The 22351-nt window shown below is 40.6% G+C and overlaps 1 protein-coding gene and 1 long non-coding RNA gene across 7 annotated transcripts in view; one reads left to right on the top strand and one right to left on the bottom strand.

The window, feature by feature from the left end:
- bcor (BCL6 corepressor) overlaps positions 1-22351 on the bottom strand; it is a 283987-nt gene that overhangs the window by 154944 nt on the left and 106692 nt on the right. The window lies entirely within an intron of this gene.
- LOC144691559 (uncharacterized) lies at positions 530-22156 on the top strand. The gene is made up of 3 exons (XR_013579172.1): positions 530-653; positions 13154-13234; positions 21928-22156. It is a non-coding gene; the product is annotated as an uncharacterized LOC144691559 (long non-coding RNA).

Here is a 22351-nt window from a genome sequence, read left to right as displayed (position 1 = left end):
AGAGTCGTCGTACGTTAAATAGATTTCAGCACGAACCCAGACAAATGATAAGAAATGGCGAGTCTTTTAAACATTAGGTTGTGTATTGAGTACATCAATCAGCCACCTAATATCAATCAGGAGAATGAGGACACGCTCACAATGTTGCTGTTGTACACACGTAGGCTGCAGCTATGTAAATGGTCTATATTTCGTGTTTACTATGCTTAGGCTGAAGAAGCGGATGGGAGAGAATTACAAATGTGCAAAACATTCTGAAACCGAGACCACGAAACACCTGGCAGAGCGATCAGCGAAGAGCGATTGAATGAGACGCCTCAGTGTGGTATCGCGGCTTCATCTCGCATTACACGCCTGTGTCAGCAGAACGGCCGTGAACTCATTTCCTCCTCACTGCTGCACCGCCGGAGGAGAGAAACAAAACGCACTGAACAATGGCTTTTACTGAACAATCGGCAGGTTTTCTCCGCATGACGGTCAATTCAATGGATGAAATAAAACACACACGCCCGCGCTGTTATTTGGGCGATCCCGTCCTCTTGGAAACTAAACAGCGCATGTTACATTGTGATGCCTGTTAGCGAGAGTGAAATGCAGATGGTATGTTTTCAAAAGTTTCAATTACACTAATTATTTTCAGAAAATGAATAGCGGTAAGTGGACTGCATCTTTAAAGTTATAACCTGGGCGAGCCCGGCAGTCATCTTTTAAACAGAGTAAATGTGCAATGGACAAAGTACGTAATTTATTTTCGCGTCATGTAACCACTCCTCCCCCGCACACACACACATACTGCCAAACCTCGTGCATTCGCACACTTCACAAGCACACAGAATAAACATGCTCATATGAACCAGGAGGCTCACAGGTTAAATTCCCAAAGTCGATCAAGATATAATGTCTCTCTCCCATATCTCTGCGATTTCAGCCCCGGACATGACTGCACAAAACCTAGCGAGACTCGCAATCTGCCGAGTCCAACCTCAGTTTTTTTGTTGAATGGCAATTGCAACTACTATCAATACGCAACATTGTGAGCCTTTATTTCAAGTCACGAAAGGGTATTTTACAGCATTTTCCAACCAGCTTACAGCCGTTTAAAGGAAGAGAGACTCTGAAATGCATGCTGGGATGAGTGGTTTCTGTTCCATTTTCAAAGCAGACAGTCGGAATTACTGTTGGCTCGCACAGTTCGAGACCTCTCCAGCTCTGGTATTTTAACCACCCCCTTTTCCTTTTCAGGCAGTCGTGTCTCGTTTCTCCTCCAGCTTAGGTCCTTGTACGCGTGGGCTTCAGAAACATCTGAACTTCCTTCCGCTCAGCTGCACACTGAAACCAGTTTATTTCAAGACAGATCGAGTTGGAAGAAAAGCGCGCCATGCTTTCCCAACTTTCCGCCACTGTTGATGCATCATCATTTCCACCCCCTCCCCTCCCCTCCCGCACCTGCGAAACCTCTCGACATATCCAAACAACCAGAAATTTGCAAACGCTAGAGAAAGAGACATCAATCAGCAGAAACCAGCTCGACCAGGCCCTGCCTATCAGTCCACAGCACATTACTGCTTTGTATCACAGCTTCACAGATATTGATAGCTGCGAGGCACTGCTCCCAGCCCCTGATTGTTGCAGCTAGTGTTTCACCAAACAGCTAATGTGCAAAGTCATGACGGTTCGCGTTCAAAGCGCTACACCCCCAAAGTGGCCTCAGTAACACCCAGCCTTATTGGGGACACAGAAATATGGGGTGTTCAGTTAGTGTGTGTTTTGCCGCATTGTCCGGCCTTAACGTAAACAAACGGTTCCTTCTAGACTTTCCTACCCTGGTCAAATTGTTTTTTTTTGTATTCAACGCATGGAGAACATATGAATTAGGAAAAATGAAAGCTTCAAACAAATGAATTAGTATTATTGATTTGCGGTTCTTAAACACCGTGTTCATGTAACTACAGCGCACTCGTTCTAAGAGTTGAATTATCATGAGTAGTTTTACAGGCCAATCCAACTCACGGACACAATAGTTATGTTCAAGACATTTTGAGACGAACTCGCCCAACGCGCAGGTCCTTCAACCCTCTTGAAGTTGTCTATCAGAATCAGGAATATTTTAAAGGAATCTGTCAGTCGTTAACTATTTCTGATTTACCAGTTTAAATGAGCCTCACCTCAAAAAGGGCATGATTAGTCCAGACCAACAAAGGGATACATCGGCCAGGATTTGTGTTAAATTAACTCGTGGTGATCATGTTAATTTCCGAAAACCACTGGCAGTTACACGGTATACCGCAAGTGAAGACGCATGCTCGTATTATCAACAGCAAAAAAAAACCCCATGGGATAGAATCAAGGAAGCCAAAAATGTCGGTTTTGGTTTTTCAAAGCAATGAAATAAAACAAGGATAAAATTGGTGTAGTAAACTCTAATATCAGTCAGTTTCAATGTGTTATATTCGAACAATTGCTGCACAATTCGGTCACTGACGGTCCCTGACTGTATGTACCTCTTCCTAAATCGGTAATTTTTTCACTGCCTCCTACCTTCACCCTGACAGTTAGTCTCGTGATGCTTAGTTCATTTTTAAATTCTCCAAGGACCAAGCTAATGCTGAACTTTAAATACGTTTTGTCACTATGCTTGCGGGCTCAGGTGATTAGAGGACAGCGCATTTTGGTACATTATTAAAATGTCTTCAGTCGCTTTACAAATCAATATGAAAGCTGTTCTGAAGTCTTAACCAACCTGACTTTTCATTTTAATTGGATGTATCCCATCAATTCTGACAGACAAATCTCCGTGTAGTTTCATTACTTTCAGCAGTAGGCTAGGGCCTGTTTGGATGTAAAGCTGCCAATTGAAATCCTGTGAAGGTAACTGAGATTAAAATTATTCACTGTCACAAGGGCAGCACCAAATGCCCAACATTTATATAAATCCCATGGGTAAGTTTCAAAGAGCCACTGGCCGCGGAGTGCATTGTGTTCTCAATCTTACAAAGGCCAAGATTATAGTCACAGATACCAAAGTGGATACAGATTGGTATTTTACAAAACACTTAATTTGGTTCAGGCAATTATAAAATGCCAAAGAACCAGATTTATTCAAAATGTATATTGAAAAGCTGCTGCAATATCTAATTTGACTATTTAAATGAATCAAATTTGGTCGATGGCAGACTTCAATATTTTATAATATACTACTAGTCCATCTCCTGTCACGCTGCACCTGGATGAGTTAAGATCAAAATGCAGCCTTAAAGTGAGGGGGATTTAAAGAAAAACATATTCATTCTTGGGATTGGGAGCATTTATTGCCCATCCCTAACTGCCCTTGGGAATTTGGTAGTGAGTGCCTTCTTGAACCGCTTCAGGCCACGTGTTGTAAAGTACACCAAGGAGGAGTAAACCTGTTAAGGAGGGACTTCCAGGAATTTGAACCAGTGATGATGGAGGAACTGTGATATAATTTCAAGTCAGAATGGTGTATGATGTGGAGGGGAACTTGCAGGTGTAGCATTTTCATCTCTCTACTGCCTTGGTTCTTCTAGGTGATAGAGGCTGTGGGTTTGATCTTCTGCCTCAATGCCATCTTCCCACACTCTCATCAAATCCCTTGATGCCATTGGTATTGAGAAATCTATTGACCTCTGCTTTGTAGATACATGGAACATTCCATTAGATTGGAAAATAGCAAATGTAACTCCTTTATTCAAAAAAGGGAAGGAGTCAGAAAGCAGGAAACTACAGGCCAGTTCACTTAACATCTGTCATAGGGAAAATGTTAGAAGCTATTATTAAAGATGTTACAGAAGGGCACTTTGAAAAATTCAAGGCAATTAGGCAGAGTCAACATGGTTTTGTGAAAGAGAAATCACATTTAACCAATTTATTGTAGTTCTTTGAAGGAGTCACATGTGCTGTGGATAAAGGGGAACCTGCGGGTGTACTGTACTTAGATTCCCAGAAGGCATTTGATAAGGTGCCACACCAAAGGTTATTGCAGAAAATAAAAGCTCATGGTGTAGGGGTAACATACTAGCATGGATGGAAGATTGGCTAGCTAACAGGAAGCAGCGAGTTGATATAAATGGGCCTTTTTCTGGTTGGCAAGATGTAACAAGTGGTGTGGCACAGTGATCAGTGCTGGGGCCTCAACTTTTTACAATTTATATAAATCACTTGGATGAAGGGACCGAAGGAATGGTTGCTAAATTTGCTGATGACACAAAGATAGGTAGAAAAGGAAGTTGTGAAGAGGACGTAAGGAGGCTACAAAGGGACATTGATAGATTAAGTGAGTAGACAAAGATCTGGCAAATAGAGTATAATGTGGGAAAATGTGAAATTGTCTATTTTGGCAGGAAGAATAAAAAAGAAGCACATTATCTAAATGGTGAGATTGCAGAGCTCTGAGATTCAGAGGGATCCGGGTGTCCGAGTGCATGAATCACAAAAGACTAGTAATTAGGAAAGCTGATAGAATGTTATTGTTTGTGAGAGGAATTGATTACAAAAGTAGGGAGGTTATGCTTCAGCTGTACAGGGCATTGGTGAGACCACATCTGGAGTATTGTGTACAGTACTGGTCTCCTTATTTGAGGAAAGATGTAAATGCAATAGAAGCAGTTAAGAGAAGGTTTACAAGACTAATACCTGGAATGGGCGGGTTGTTTTATGAGGAAAGGTTGGACAGGTTAGGCTTGTATCCGTTGGAGTTTAGAAGAGTAAGAGGCAACTTGATTGAAGCCTTTAAGATCCCAAGGGGTCTCAACAGGGTGGATATTGAGAGGATGTTTCCTCTTGTAGGAGAATCTAGAACTAGGGGTCACTGTTTAAAAATAAGGGTCACTCATTTAAGACAGAGATGAGGGGAATTTTTTTCTCTCAGAGGGTCAAGAGTCTCTGGAACTCTTTCCTCAGAAGGTGGTGGAAGCAGAGTCTTTGGATATTTTTAAGGCAGAGCAAGATAGATTCTTGACTAACAAGGAGGTGAAAGATTATGGGGGAAGGCAGGAATGTGGGGTTGAGGTTACATTCAGATCAGCCATGATCTTATTGAAAGGCGGAACAGGTTTGAAGGGCCAAGTGGCCTACTCCTGCTCCTAATTCGTATGAACGTACTCAATGACTGAGCCTCCATAGCCTTCCGGGGTAGCAAATCCCAAAGATTCACCACCCTCTGACTGAAGAAATTCTCTCATCGCAGTCCTAAACGGCCTACTTCTTATTCCGTGACTGCTTTCCCTGGTTCTAGACACCCGATACCCCCTCTCCTCCCCCCATCCCCCGACCCACCCAGGGGAAACATCTTTCCTGCATCTACCCTGTAAGAATTTTCTGAGTTTCAATGAGATTACCCCTCATTCTTCTGAACTCTAGAGACTACAGGCCCAGTCTCCTCAATCTTTCCTCACAGGACAATCCTGCCATCCCAGGGATTAGTCTGGTGAACCTTTGTTGCACTCCCTTTATGGCCAGTACATCCTTCCTTAGGTAAGCTGTGGGTAGCAAGATCAACAAAGCAACAAGGAAGATGAGTTCACCTTCATTCCAAATACACAAAAATATTAATAAACGTATCATTGCAATATTTAATACCCTCACATGCTGGGCAACACCTACTTCTATTTGTAGTGTTGTTACTGTGGTAAAATATCCAAACAAAATTTGACACAGGGCCACATAAGGAGATATTAGGAGAGGCGAGCAAAAGCTTGATGAAAGGTGTACGTTTTAAGGAATAGAGAGATAGAGATGCAAAGAAGTTTCAGGAAGGAATTCCAGAGTTTAGGAGTCAACCACATTGAACACAACTTGGAGGAAGCAGCGAGGGTGGCAAGGGCACAGAATGTACTCTGGGTGGGGGACTTCAATGTCCATCACCAAGAGTGGCTCGGTAGCACCCCTACTGACCGAGCTGGCCAAGTTCTAAATTACATAGCTGCTAGACTGGATCTGCGGCAGGTAATGAGGGAACCAACAAGAGGGAAAAACATACTTGACCTCATCCTCAGCAACCTGTCTGCCGCAGATGTATCTGTCCATGACAGTATCGGTACGAGTGACCACTGCACAGTCGTTGTGGAGACGAAGTCCTGCCTTCACATTGAGGATACCCTCCATCATGTTGTGTGGCACTACCACCATGCTAAATGGGATAGATTTTGAATAGATCTAGCAATTCAAGATTGGGCATCCAAGAGGTGCTGTGGGCCATCAGCAGCAGCAGAATTGTACTCGAACACAATCTGTAACCTCATGACCGGGCATATTCCCCCACTCTACCATTACCATCAAGCCAGGAGATCAACCCTGATTCAATGAAGAGTGCAGGAGAGCATGCCAGGAGCAGCAACAGGCATACCTAAAAATGAGGTATCAACCTGGTGAAGCTATAACGCAGGACTATTTGCACGTTGAACAGCACAAGCAGCAAGTAATAGACAGGGCTAAGGTGATCCCACAACCAACAGATCAGATCTAAGCTCTGCAATTCTGCCACATCCAGTCGTCAATGGTGATGGACAATTAAACAACTCAGCGGAGGAGGAGGCTCCACAAACATCCCCATCCTAAATAATGGGGGAGCCCAGCACATCAGTGCAAAAGGCAAGGCTGAAGCATTTGCTCCAATTTTCAGCCAGAAGTGCCAAGTGGATGATCCATCTCGGCCTCCTCCGGAGGTCCCCACAGATGCCAGTCTTCAGCTAATTTGATTCACTCCAAGTGATATCAAAAAACGGCTGAAGGCACTGGATTCTGCAAAGGCTATGGGTCCTGACAATATTCCGGCAATAGTACTGAACACTTGTGCTCCAGAACTTGCTGTGCTCCTAGCCAAGCTGTTCCAGAACAGCTACAACACTGGCATCTAGCCGCCAATGTGGAAAATTGCCCAGGTATGTTCTGTACACAAAAAGCTGGACAAATCCAACCTGGCTAATTATTGCCCCATCAGCATACTCTCCATCATCAGTAAAATAATGGAAGGGGGTCACCAACAGTGCTATCAAGCGGCACTTGCTTAGCAATAACCTGCTCACTGTCACCCAGTTTGGGTTCCACCATGGCCACTCACTCCTGACCTCATTACAGCCTTGGTTCAAACATGGACAAAAGAGCTGAACTCCTGAGGTGAGGCAAGAGTGATTGCCCTTGACATCAAGGCCGCGTTTGACCAAGTGTAGCATCAAGGAGCCCTAGCAAAACTGGAATCAATAGGGATCGGGGGAAAGCTCTCCACTGGTTGGAGTCTTACATAGCACAAAGGAAGATGGTTTTGGTTGTTAGAAGTCAGTCATCTCAACTCCTGGACATCACTGCAGGAGTTCCTCAATGCGGTGTCCTTGGCCCAACCATCTTCAGCTGCTTCATCAATGACCTTCCTTCTCTTGTAAGGTCAGAGGTGGGGATGTTTGCTGATGATTGCACACTATTCAACACCATTTGCGACTCCTCAGATACTGATTCAGTCCATGCCCAATTGCAGCAAGACCTGGACAGTATTCAGGCTTGGGTTGATAAGTGGCAAGTAACATTTGCACCACACAAGTGTCAGGCAATGACCATCTCCAAAAGAGAAAATCCAGCCATCACCCCTTGATGTTCAATGGCATTAGCATCACTGAATCCCCCACTATCAACATCCTGGGGATTACCATTGACCAGAAATTGAACTGGACTAGCCATATAAATACTGTGGCCAGAAGAGCAGGTCAGAGGCTAGGAATCATGCAATGAGTAACTCACCTCCTGATTCCCTAAAGTCTGTCTACCATCTACAAGGCACAAGTCAGGAGTCTGATGGAATACTCCCCACTTGCCTGGATGAGTGCAGCTCCCACAATACTCAAGCTTGACACCATCCAGGACAAAGCAGCCCACTTGATTGGCACCACATCCACAAACATTCACTCCCATCCATCACCACCGACGTACATTAGCAGTAGTGTGTACCATCTACAAGATGCACTGCAGGAATTCACCAAGGCTCCTAAGACAGCAATTTCCAAACCCATGACCACTACCATCTAGAAGGACAAGAGCAGCAGATAGATGGGAACACCACCGCCTGGAAGTTCCCCTCCAAGTCATTCACCATCCTGATTTGGAAATATATCACCGTTCCTTCACTGTCGCTGGAACACCTTCCTAACAGCACTGTGGGTGTACCTACACCACATGGACTGCAGCGGTTCAAGAAGTCAGCTCACCACCACCTTCTCAAGGGTAACTAGGGATGGGCAATAAATGTTGGCCCAGCTAGCGAAGCCCACATCCCATGAATAATATTTTTAAAAGTAGCTGAATACACTGCCACCAAAAGTGGAACAATGATAATTGGATAACAAGAGATTGGAGGGCCATAGAGACCCGAGACTTGTGGGACTAGAGGAAGTTACAGAGAAAGAGAGAGACCTGAAAACAAGGGTAAGGATTTTAAAATCAATGTGTTGCTGGACTGGGAGCACAGGGGTTATGGGTGAACAGGATTTGGTGTGAATTAAGATATGAGCAGCAGGATTTTCAGTGGTGAGCACTGAGTGGTTGTAGAAAGAAGTGCATCACAAACAGAATGTAAAAATTAGGAATCTTGTGCTAGAGGGAATTCAGTGCAGAGAGAGAAGGAGGTGTTGCTTTTTATCTTCGTTATTTGATGTGGTTCATATCACAGGTAAATATTTAATTTAATCTGCCTATAAGTTAAATTAGATCAAGTAAGTAGTTAAAATTATATCAAGCTTAGTTGATTAAATTCATAGACTAATTAAATAAATAAAACACGGCTATATAGTGATGGCACTGTAGGTGCTGTGCCACAACTGCAATATGTTGGACATTGTGGAGAGCATTGTGATTTCGGACAACCAAATCTGCAATAAATGTTTGCATCTCAAGGACCATCAGCTCAGAAGTGTTGAATTGGAGTCTGAGGTGTTGAAATTACAGGGTATCAGGGAAGGGAAGAGTTACCCGGACACTTTACTCTAGGACATAGTTCTCACCCATTTAGTTAGGAAGTGGTGCAGATCTGGCTAGTGATCATGGACAGGAGAATATGACTGAGAGTCAGGTAGATAAGGGGACCCCAGGTGCAGTACAGGTAGAGTCTCCACTTTTGCTCTTATCCAACAGGTGCAAGGTTCTTGCTACTTGTGCATAAAGGCTAAGTCTGCAGGGTACTTGAGCAAGCTGTCCAGGGCACCATGATACAGGAGGATACTTAAGCAGGTGGAATGATGTTCGGCTCAGGGAGTTTGAGTAGTGAACATGAAAATGATAACATATAATCTCAAAGGTAATAATCTCTAGATTGCTACCTGAGCCAAGTGCAAATAAGCATCAGGTTAAATGGATCAGAGAGATGAAGGAATGGCTTAAAGAATGGCGTGGGAGACAGGGATTTCAATCCATGGTTTCAATCACCAGTACTAGGGAATTGGAAAGTGTTCCATTGGGACAGGCTCCACTTAAACCAAGCAGGGACCATTTTCCTGGTAAATCATATAACTAGGACTGTGAATAGGGCTTGAAACTGAAAAAAAAACGGTGGGAAAGTTTCAAGTGAGGGGAAATTTATAACTCTAGAGAGAAAAATCAAGGCCACAGAGCAGTGCAGTAATTTGGATAAAGATCAGCAGAGTGTGACAGGAAGGGACAAAAAGTGTGATGGTAATGGTACATTAGTTAATAAGGTCAAATCAGGGAAAAATTGTAAAAAAAAATTAAGATTAAAAGTGCTTTTTCTGAATGCGTGAAGTATTCATATAAAATAGACAAATTAAGGGAGCAAATAGAAATAAATGATTTTCATCTATCCATTACAGAAATGTGATTGCATTTTGACCAAAGTTGGGAATTAAGTATTGCAGGGTAGTGTTATTTGACATTTGAAAAAAAAGACAGAAGGGAAAAGGAGAAGGGGTAGCCCTGATAATAAAGAATGACATAAGTTCAGTAATGAGTAAAAAAATCAGGAAAGTGGAAGTAAATTCAGGAAATATAAAATAACAAGGGCCAGAAGGTGCTGGTGGGAGGAGTTTAAAGACCCCAGCAGTAGAGTATTATTGGGTAGAGTATTAATCAAGAGCTAAAAGGAGCTTGTAAAAAAAAAAACAACTCAATAAATTTGGGGACAATCTTCATATAGGCTGGATACATCAAAAATCAGCAAAAGTAGCTTGCAAGGTGAGTTCATGAAATGCATTCAAGACAGTTTTCTAGAATAATACATTGTGAAACCAACCAGGGAACAGGCTATATTATATCTTATTTTACGCAGTTAGACAGATTGGCACGTTAGATTAAAAGGTATGACAGTAGATGAGCAATAGTGAACATTTAAATAAATATTTCATAATTCTCAACAAATCTACATTCCATTTAGAAATTTAAAACTCTGTGGGTAAAGGGATCCATCTGAGTCTAACTTAATCTAATGCTACCCTTAACTACTTTAAAGAAGAAGCTTATAATATAATTAAGAGTAGTCAGCCTGAGGATTGGGAGAGTTTTAGATACCAACAAATGATGACCAAAATTTGAATTAAGAAGCAAGTAGAATGAGAGTAAAATAGCCAGAAATACAAAAGCAAGTAGGAAAAAGGAAGAGAGTAGCAAAAATAAAGGTGGGTCCCTTAGAGGTTGAGATTGGAGAAATTATAATGGGGGGTAAATAAATGGCAGAGATAATAAACAATTATTTTGTATCTGTCTTCACAAGCCTACATCTTATGATCCCAAAAGAGGTTGCGAAAGGGATAGTGGATTGGAAGATGGTAACTGCAGCACCCCATATTCAAGAAAGGACGGAGAACTACAGGTCTGTTAACCTGACATCAGTCATTGGGAAAATACTGGAATCCATTATTAAGGAAGTGGTAATGTGACACTTGAAACATCCTAACATGATTAGGCAGAGCCAACATGGTTTAATAAAAAGGAAATCTTGTTTGCAAAAGGGTGCTAGAGCTTTTTGAGGATGTAATCATCAGGGTAAAGGGGAACCAATGGATGTATTGTATTTGGATTTCTAAAAGGCATTTGTTAAGGCGCCACACAAAAGTTTAATACATAAGATAAGGGCTCATGGAGTAGAAAACAGAGAGCAGGAATAAATGGGTCTTTCTCAGGTTAGCAAGCTGTTGCTAGTGGGGCGCTGCAAGGATCAGTGCTGGGACCTCAGCTATTCACAAACTATATTAATGACTTGGATGAAGAGATGGAGTGTAATGTATCCAAGTTTTCTGATGATATAAAACTAGATGGAATAGTAAGCTGTGAGGACACAGAGTTTTCAGAAAGATATAGACAGGTCAGTCAGGTGAATGAACAAAAAGGTGGCAGATGGAGCATAACGAGGAAATGTGAGGTTTTTTTAAAAATAGTGATAAACTATTAAATGTTGGTGTTCAGAGGGATTTGTGTGTTCTTGTACAAATAAAACAGAGATAGCATGCAGATACAGCAAGCATTTAGAAAGGCAATTGAAAGAGGGTTGAAATGTAAGAATTACAAAAATCTAGCTGTAATTATATAGGGCCTTAGTGAGAGTACACCTGTAGTACTGTATACAAGGTTGTTCTCCTTTCCTAAGGAAGGAGGATATGCTTGCTTTAGAGGGGTGCAACAAGAGGTTCGCAGGTTGGTTCCTAGGATGACAGGGTTGTCCTATGAGGACAGATTGTGTAGAATACTCTCTGGAGTTTAGAAGAATGAGAGGTGATCTAATTGAGGCGTATAAAATTCTTAGAGGGCTCGACAGGGTCGATGCTGAGAGTCTGCTTCCTGGATGGAGGGAATCAAGAATTATCGGCATAGTCTCAGAGGCGGCAGCCATTTTGGACTGAGGCAAGGAGAAATTTCTTCACTCAGAGTTTAGTGATTTTTTAAAAAATTCTTTACCCCAGAAGGCTTTAGAGTTTAGGCATTGCCTATAGTCAAGCTGGAGACAGAGATTTTTGGAAATTGGGATTGAGAAGGAAAGGTTCCTCGAGGTCAAGGATCGGCCATCATCCTATTAAATGGCAGAGCAGGCTTGAGGGGCAGTATGGCCTTGTCCTGTTCCCATTTCTTTTTTTTTACATGTATTGTGGAGATACACCTACATAAAAACGTTGAGTATTGTACTGCTAAGTCAAAAGAGAGCTTAATTTAAAAACTCAAATCCTTTCAAATAATTTCTGTTTAACATTAGTTTCGACTGACCTTAAAAGTTTTCTGCTTGCCCTAGATTGCTTTAACAAAAAAAATTAGGAACTGGTAACTACAGGGAGGGAAAATTATATCCATGAACATACAAAAGGTGGACATACTTAAATAATTTCCATACAGTACAAGTTAAAAGGGCCAGAGAAGTACTATTTATATTTTTATATATATATGTATGTATGAACAGCTATCCAATCACAAATAATCATATCAGGTTAAATAGCGTTCTTTGAAATAGATTTTTTTCTGAACGGTTGGTAAAACCGGTCATGTAAAAATCCTGTTTCTCGGAACAGAACGTGTTGATCTGATTTACTGTTTTATTGGAAGTGTCATGAGGCTTCAGAAATCTTATCTGCTTTCTCAATCAGTCGTTAAAAGAAAATGTATTCCATATTTCTATGGATTACTGGTTACTGTATTTAAATATTTGTGTTGTTTTGTCTAAATAACTAAAATGACACAAAGTAGAATACAAAGGTATGAGGTTGTGTCACCCTGAAGCTATTATTGGCACTTTGGTCCTCTCTCTCCCCTGATTAGAGGCCCGCTGGTTAAATTAACAAGTATAGCATGTCGAGAATGAGAAGTTGATAAGAGGACTAGGCTTCTCCAGTCTGCCGCAGACAAAACTCGCAGCTCAGCGGGTGATTGACAGCCTGGAGCTAACGCTCAAACACATGCTCTGTGCTTTCCGACGACGAGAACAATGCGGGAGATCAGCAGCAGATATCGCGGTCCCACCTCGAATAGGCAGAGCCGTTTAGCGCTCAACCTTATTTCGGAAGTAAACGATATCTTGTCTCTTTAAAATGCTGTACATTAGTACGATTCTACAAACTTTTCGGCACTCAACGTAAATACAAACCTGTCAATAGAATTCAAGAACTAAGAGACACGTAGTCTGGCTTTATCTCATACCTTGTTTGAATTAATTACTTTTCAGCCAAACTACAACCTCAATAGAGCCGGAATTAATATGGGCACCGGGATCAGCAGCAGAGAACTGGGACAATTGTTTCCTCAGGTAAATAAGACAAGGGACATGCTATAAACAAGCTGACATGTAATCGTAAACATGATTTACTTAAAAATAAAAACAGGTTTTACGGATGTAATTTTAATATACAATATCGTAAAATAAAACGAGCAGAAATGTTAGCGGTGCTTCAAAAGACGCAAACGAACGATTGTGTGAAGATCGAACTCTCAATTTTAAACAGTGTGTTTCACTGATGGCCTGTTATGTCGGATTGCACTTACAGATAAATAACGCAAAAATGGACATGAACGCTTTGTCACTATCATAATATTCTGGATTACCATGGGTTGTGGTTGTTTATTAAAAGCTGCATTGCCAGCTCTTGTGGGCTCTTGTCCCTATTTTAATGCTGGGCCCTAAACTCTATAATCCCACCTCTAAACCTCTCTACCTCTCACTTCTTTAACCTCTTTGACCAAGTTTTTGGTCACCTGTCCTAATCTCTGTGCGGCTCGAATTCTGTTTGATAATGTTCCTGTGAAGCACCTTGTGACGGTTTACTGTGTTGAAAGGCAGGGCTCTATCCCAACATTTCAAATGTTCCCATATTCAGAAAAAAAAGTACATCCGAGGTTAGATGGCTGTCAAGTTTTGGAATTTCTATTTTTTTAAGACAAAGATTTTGAGATTGAGTTATGTTTAACCATTATGTTTTGAAACAAAGTAAGTTCACATAGTTTTTTAAATAAAAGGGTTGCAGCTATTGAAGATGTGTATTGCAACCAGACCGGCCATTTGTGAAGTGTCACAGCTCACAAGTCTGCTTCAAACTGATACAATTGTCTCATCCCAGAGCCATTAGCCAGGATAGACCCCATTCACCTTGAGAACAGATGGTCTTCCGCATATGTGCGCATGTGCAGAGGTGGCTTCCGGACCGGCATCAGGAATGATTCCGTTTTTAAAATTCAACACCAATGGAAGAGGAAAATCTGATTTTGTTGACAGGCCTACTGGCGTGTTACCATAGGGAGAAAATTAACATCTAAGCCCCGTCCTGGATGGCTACACTAAGGACCCCAGGGGCTGACAGGTTTTATTCAAGGGACTGTGACATACATATCTGGGCCTAGAGCTGAAAGCGAAAAAATAATGCTGATCAGTATTTTCAATTAGATGTTAAAATAAATCAGTCCATGAAACAGAGAACAAGATTTAAGCACCTTGGAATGTTTTTCTACGATAAAGGTGCAATATAAATGAAAATTGTTAATTTTTTTCCATGTTTCTGACGAATTAAGATTCAGTTGATGATGATGATAATGATGGCTTCTCCTGTTGCTTCGACCAATCGTTCACCGTAGTCTAATATATGGTGTTCGCTGAACAACCTGCACATTGAGTTATTTAAGTGGGTGTGCCACCGGTGCAGCAGCTTAAGGGATGCAAGTTTTAATTTTGGAACGATCCTTCTTCTAGATGAGCTGCTAAACAAGCTGGAGAGCCTCATCTCCTTTTCTACATTGTTATCCAGTCTGTTGGTACTGTCTGCATTCTTCCGCACTGTCAGCCAACAAAGACTTTACTATTTAGCTGGGGATCAAAGGGTGAGGAAGGACTGGGATGGTGAAGAGAGTTGAAATGCTCTTCATCCACAAAAAGTCCCATAGAGTCAGCATCTCAAATAGCCTCTCCTAATCAAACTCCTACTGTCTGGCTTCATGTGTAGATCCAGTTAAGTACATTGAATTTACCTTGACTATGTTAATTTCCTGTCTATGAAATAAAACAACTTAAACAATTTGTATCTAGCATTATCACACCAAGTGATTCACCGCCTTTGAAAAGATTGGAGGCACACATGTGGGGAAACTTGCAAAATATACAAATATCCAGTCTAAGTTAAAGAAACTATGTAATACATGCTGCTGTTGTTGTTTTAATTGCTGTCATCATCTCTGTTCTGAACAATGATTCAATAAGCTTCTTGCTGCTATTGAAACAAGAGATTTACTGTGTCTAGAAAATGATGTCTTCAAGAAGGCCAACAAAGTAAAGTCCATCAAAGATCCCAAAACTGTGACGTTACCATGAGCACCACTGACCCAGTCAGTCATGGTTTTCAGTACAACTATGGGAATAAAGGATTGCAGATGAATTCATCAAAAAGAGCGATTCAGTGAACCAAGAATCCCGCCCAGAACCAAAAGAGCAACAGTTCTGTATTTTCCCTCAAAAGAAATGTGTACACTGGATGCTTCCAATGCTGGAATACTCTCAGTTATTTTCTCAAATTTAGACTAGACAGCTAATGAGCTGATGTGCCATACTAACCCAATACTTGAATACTGTGACCATGTCTGGGCATGATCTAACATTTCTCTTGCGTTTGTGGACAGGAGCAAATTATGGATAGGGTAAAAGAAAAAGATGGCCATTAGATTCTTCTTTCAACTCTAGCCTCCAATCTCTTGAGATATGTATGCTAACTTTTATCTCTATTTACTGATACTATTATGGTCAATGCTCCTCAAACTATTCTGTTAAGTCCTCTAAAGCTGTAATTATGTCATTGTATATTCTCTTCCTGCTCCTTGCATCCTTATGCGTGTTGAAATCAAGTTCTGTCATATTATCTTCTGCTCTTCCATTTCCAGTACCTCAAAACTGTGGAACTCCAGGCTGTCAATGTTCCTTTTCCTCTACAATCTAAAGGCATCTAAATCCCAGTCTTAGTGGCACCTAATAATTACAATATAAGCTGCTTATAGGGAACTTAACCATGGAGATTTCATGTGTCTGGTACATCTGAAATTTGTTGTAAATTGACAAATAAGATCTCTGTTCATGAGGACAGATATTATAGGAATTTTTTTTTTGGTATTTCTACTAGAAAGATCTCCAGCTCTCAAACCAATCCAGTTATCCCCAATAAAAATAGAAAATTCTGGAAATACTCAGTGGGTCAGGCAGCCTCTGTGGAAACAGAAACAGGGTTAATGTTCCATCTGAACTGGAAAAGATTAGAGGTGTAACATGTTTTAAACAAGCTCAAAGGAAGGGAAAGTTTGTGATAGGGTGGAAGGCAGGTAAGATTACATGACAAATGATGATGGTGAGGCAAAAGGAAATGGCATTGGGACAAATAAAGAAACAAAAGATGAGAAATAGCAGAATCATCAACAGGATAACTACCATCCAAAAAAATGAGGGCAAAGGTTATGACTTGAAATTGATGAATTGAGTGCCAAGTCCACACAACTTCAAAGTACCTGACTGAAAGGTGCAGCGCTATTCCTCAAATTTACATTGAACTTCACTGGAACAGCATAGGAGGCTGAGGGCAGAGAGCTCAGAGCGGAGCAGAGAATTAAAAAGACGAGCCCGGAAACTTGCGAACTGAACACAGATGTTCCGCAAAGCATCATCCAACTTGCATTTGGCCTCCTTAATGTAGAGGAGACCACCATTTAATTGAAAAATGTTCAAGTAAATTGCTGTTTCACCTGGAATGAATGTTTGGGGACCTGGACGGTGGGAAGGAAGGAGATAAAAGGGTCAGTGTTGCATCTACTGTGTTTGTATGGGAAGGTGCCATGGGAAGGGGGGACGTTATTGGTGGTGATTTAGGACCAAAGTGTCATGAAGAGAATGGTCCCTTCAAACTGCTGAAAGGAGAAGGAAAGATGCATTTGCTGATGACATTAAGCTGAAGGTGGACGTGGGTGGGTGGTGGCAGGTGAGGACAAGGTGAAGCCTATCGTCATTCTGAGAGGGAGGGGAAGGGGTGAGAGCCAAAGTATGGGAAATGGAATGGGCATAGTCAACGGTGGAGAGGAATTGAAGAAAACATAAGACACATCCAAAGCATGGTATCTCCCAATTTCTTTCTATTCTTCTACTCCCAGTCATCACAAATCTCAAGGGACAATATAATGCAGACGACTATTACTTCACAATCTACACTCTCTACTATCACAACATACAAATATTATAGATTCCTGTGCAAGTCCATGCAGGATGAACCTGGTCATGCACAAAATGCAATTTATCTGGACAAACTGATAATGCTGAATAGACAAACAAGAGAAACTATAGATATATTAATATGTTTGGTTAGAGAGAATGCAGTTTGTCTTACTCAATTTTTCAGACAAAACAGAACCACTAGAAGTAGAATGCATTGTAGCTCTGAATTCACCTCATCTTCTATCTTCCTGTTTTCAGCCTTGGTGATCTCCCGTATGACATGCCATGGCCCTGCGCCAAGGTTTCAAAATAAAAAAGGTACACTGTAGTGTGCTTTTGGGTAACATGTTACCAAGAGCGCTTCAAATAGGTTTTGAACTATTGATTGTATTTGTCCTTGATCATTGTAGCATCACACAGCCTGAGCTCTGCAAGTACAGAAAGCACCTTATCCTGTTTTGGACTCAGGCAAATCAACCCACAAGATGAAAGCCATATTTGTATTAAAACTGTCAATATTATTTGAGTTGCTTTCAGGCTGGAATACAGTTACATCAGTGTAGCAGTAAATCATTCTTTAAAAAATAGTCACTGACATAAATGTTACAAGCACAATCAGTGCCCAGAAATGTGTAAAAGCTGCAACAAATAAAATATTTACAAAAATGTGTAAACCAAATCTTGAATGCACTATTTACATATTACTTCTGTGCATAACCAAATTTTGCCAGTGAATAGAATGACAGACTTCATAAATAATTGGCACTACAGCGGAGAAGACTAGTGTCTTATGATCTCTACCATCCATTATCCATAATGCACATATATTAATTGAGTATAATAAACTATTACCTAAAGGACTACATATGAAAGATTTCCCTGTTTCTGCCAATTGACTTCAGTCCCCTCCCCTCTTTTAAGGTATCAAGTCCTCAACAGCATTCCATGAGCATCAGATGTTCTTTGGTATCTCGCTTCAGTGGCCATTTTTGATGTTTCAGTATAGACTGGGAGTGTTGGAAGTTAATGTGACCACTAGATGGAATCACAGCTGGGCTACCATCCAAACATACATATTTTCTTCCAGCAAGGGTTACTGGACACAAGAGCGGAAACTTTGATTAATTTTACCTTTTCCAAACCACTGGGATACAGGCCAATTGTAATCCCACCCCTACCATGACCCCTGACCTAAACAACTTGCATTTATATAGTGACCTTAACATAGCAAAATGTCATGAGGCTCTTCACAGGAATGTTATTTGACAAAACTTGGCATGCAGGTCATCTAAGAGAGATGTTAAGACAGATGACCTAGAACTTACTCAAAGAGGTTGTAAGGAGAATCTTAAAAGGAAGAGAGAGAGGTAGAGAATCAGAGAGATTTAGGGAGAGAATTCCAGAGTTAAAGGCAGTTAAAGTTGGTGGAGCAACAGAAATCAGAGATACACAAGATAGAATTGGAGGAATGCAGAGATTTTGGTAGTTATAGAGTTGGGAAAAGGTTACAAACTTCAAGAGATCACAAATCAGGATTATACCTTGAATCTGTCAGATCTAATGTTTAAAACTGAACACATGCTTATACTCTCCAATATTTAAATAAAACATGCATTTTGCCATGCTAGATGAGCTGGCCCAAAGCTTGTGTGTGTGACAATAGAGTTACAAGATGTAGGAAAACAGGTGCACATAGGAGGACCAAGCTTAGGAATGACTGTGATAGAGTTGTGAAATAGCACAAAGAGGTGGAATAATTGTACGTGTAGGAGGTAACAGAGCTGGGAGATAGAGTACTCAGCAAATTCTGCAAGAGAACAAAATAAAAAGAAGCTAAACAAAATCACTGTTACAGGGCAATAAAGTATAATGAAGAAAAGAGAAATAAAAATAATCAGGAAAATAAAGTAATAACAAATATTAAGAATAAACCACAAGCAGAAATCACCAGGGGAAATGGATAAGTTAAAAAAACAAGAAAAGCAAACAAGAGGCAGAGAAGAGAAAAGGAGAATTAAGAGTAAATCTTTACACTACAGAGACGTAAAGAAAAATTAGGATTGGCCCATCTTTCTAAAATTGTAAATAAATTAATACAAATACAATAGAACATGCTGAAACAACAGCAAAAGAAAAAAAGGCCTATAAAAGAACATCTATAACACTTTAGAGGAAAACAGTGCTTCATGTTCTTCTAAAAGAAAATAACTCTCCGTGCAAAATTGTAATTCTAAAAATCATATTATCCCTGAGTTATTATAATACTGTGATTCAAGTATGTTAGGTGACTATAGCTAAAGAGCATTAGAAGACAAATTCTAAAAACAATGTTTTGATTACAAGTGTTTAACCTGCCCTCATATCAGAAGTTACCTTGAATATGTCATGATGAACAATCTGTAACCTTGGGAAAAATAGTTATTCAATATCCTCCAAACACCCAATATTCTTTGAATAAAACAATGTGATTGGCACAAAAAATATATAAATTAAAAGAGTGCTTCCCAAACTTTTTCCTTATATGACCCTATTTTAATGCCTCAGACTTTGTGTGACCCCAGAGTGAAAATTGGGAGGGGAGAGCAGAAGGACCGGGGTGGGGGGTGGCTGAGAATTGTTGAGCAGGTGGGGGTTTTAAAACTGCTAGATTTGCCCTGAAAATGCAAAGACCTGCTTTTTTAGGGTTGGGTTGTAGCAGCAAATGGGCCCCAGAGAACAGACAATTAAGCCATGCCCACCAAAAGAAAAGAAACACCAATATTTAAAGGGGCCTCGCTGCTCAAAACTCAGTCCCAGCTCCAACATCACCATCGCTACCTCAGAAACCACAACCCCAAAATCTCGTCCTGTGAGCCCACTGGGAGCCCCTGAATTAAAAAGTAGTCTTCACCACTAGTTGTTCAAATTGGCAAGCAATAGGTTTTATTAAGTGAACAACAGCACCAAGATTATAGCTAGTGTAAGTTAATTTGTTGTAGGTTGTCATCCCACAAATTGTTTATTTCTATACTATGTGTAGTGTAAATTGAAATAAACAACTTGCATTTATATAGCATCTTTAACATAGTAAAACATCCTAAGGTAAGTCACAGGAACATGTTCAGACTAAATTTTGTACCTACAATAGGTCAAAGTAGCAGCCTGCAAAGAGCATTTTAAAAAAGAGAGAGGGAATTTTGGAGCTTAGGGCCTAGGCAGACCAAAATTGGACAAACACAGAGGTCTCTTAAGTTATAGGACTAATGGAAGTTACAGAGATAGGAAAGGGAAAGTCTATGGAGAATTGAAAACAATTTTAATATCAAACACTGCCAGACTGGGTGCCAATATGGGTTCGCGAGCATGGGGTGATGAGTGAATGGGGCTTTATGCAATTTACACTACCAGGCTGCAGAACTTTGGATAAGCTCAAGGTTATTTCCATTTATATAACACCTTTCAGAACCTCAGCACATCCCAAGTGCTTTTTTTTGTTTACTGAGTACTACAATTTTGTAGGATTACTCCTGGGGTAGTGCAAGTTTCTGTGGCTGAGTGCATCAGCGTGAAGGCAAATCCCTGGTCACAAAAAATTACTAGCCCTCATTATTGCCCACTAACATAGCAGAATATAGGTTACTGTTTGGATTAAACTTCATTTCCACAATCTACTATTGCTTGATGTACTTCTACTAATTGAAGGTGAGTCACTTGAATGAAAATTACACCTTGAATATTGCTGAAAAGAAAGCCATGTTTCCAAAGTTTTTCATCTTGCATTCATCAGAACAAATGCAAGAATGCCAAATTTCAAACAATTTATACTACAGCAGAAAAAGGTGCTGATTGATTGGCAAGTGGACTCCTGATTAACTGTGGCATTGCACAGAGAAAGCAATGGGGAACTACAGGCTCCCCAAGCTCCCAGATAATTCAAAAAATGCTCAAGGCTTGAATATATTGCTTTTGTTTGCAGAGAATGGGTCCCTACACAGCAATGTATGTCACTTTTAGCAAGTGTAAACAATCCACGTTATGAACCCGACTATATTATTATATTAACGATTATATTAAATTGGTTGTTAGTGCAGTTATTAGCACATTCAGGATCGTTTGGCAAGTGCTTGCCCAATTGCGGAATCACAACTAACAGTTGACATTTTGTTTTGGGTTTTGCAAGCGTGGGCTGGTTGAGTAGAGTCTTTACTCTGCCTATTCTGGACAACCAAAGGAACACACTATTTGGTTTGATCAGCCAATCGCTGAGATGTACAGCCTACGTTCCTGGCATCACTCCAATAATGAAATTCATAGCGTTTCATGGAAGACATTTTATGCCGCCACTTGCATGCAGTGGCTATGTGAGTGGTATTTTCTACCAACAGCATGCTGCCATCAGTCCATAAAGATGCCTGCCTACCACAAAATTGAGCAATGTTGTATATCTTCAGGTGTGCTGAGCTAAACTTGGGGATCCTATAGTTCCCTGTTGCTTTCTCCATGGCAATGCCATGACCAGTGTTGACATGCCAAACAATCAGCACTCTTTTCTCTTAAATTTTAAATTGTTGTGATCATTTGAAATTTGGCACTCTTGTGTTTGTCCTAGTGCAAGATGAAAAGCTTCGGCAAAATGTCTCTCTTTTCAACAATATTCAAATTCGATACTACCAAAATGACACCTCTTAAATTTTGTATTAAGTGTCTATGATCATTGGCTGGTGTTATCAAAGTGTGCAGAATCTGTTTTTGGTTGTGCACCCATTAGTGTCTATCTTTATTTTTTGCAGGAATAGAATTGGTCTGGGGAAGAAATTTTGAGTTTCTGGCTCAGTGCTTAAAGAAGACAGTACCAGTTAAAACATTAACAACCGCAAAACCCTGAAGTATGATGTATCTTTGTAATCTTTGTAATAAAGCAGTGGAATGTACTTTCTTCCCTACATCCTTTTTCCACATAGCACTGTCCAGTACGTTTTGGCAAATTATTCTAGAATGCTTGCCAAAGTAATTGACTCTGCTAATAACACATCAGTTTAAAAACAAACTGAATCCCGTTTCTGCAGAAAACAAGAATTGCAAATAATAGACATGCAAAGATATGCAAAGGGATGTATAAGCTACTCCCCATCCATATCTCAAAAAGGGTAAATGTACTACTTGATGGAGTGCTGAGCCAGAGAAGGTAGGAAGGAAGGTCACAGGTTCAGTCAC

This window comes from Cetorhinus maximus, chromosome 16 (genome assembly GCF_964194155.1).
Source record: "Cetorhinus maximus chromosome 16, sCetMax3.hap1.1, whole genome shotgun sequence".
Classification (NCBI taxonomy): Eukaryota; Metazoa; Chordata; class Chondrichthyes; order Lamniformes; family Cetorhinidae; genus Cetorhinus; species Cetorhinus maximus.
Note: the sequence above shows the minus strand (reverse complement) of the source record. Positions and strands in the feature narration are given on the sequence as shown.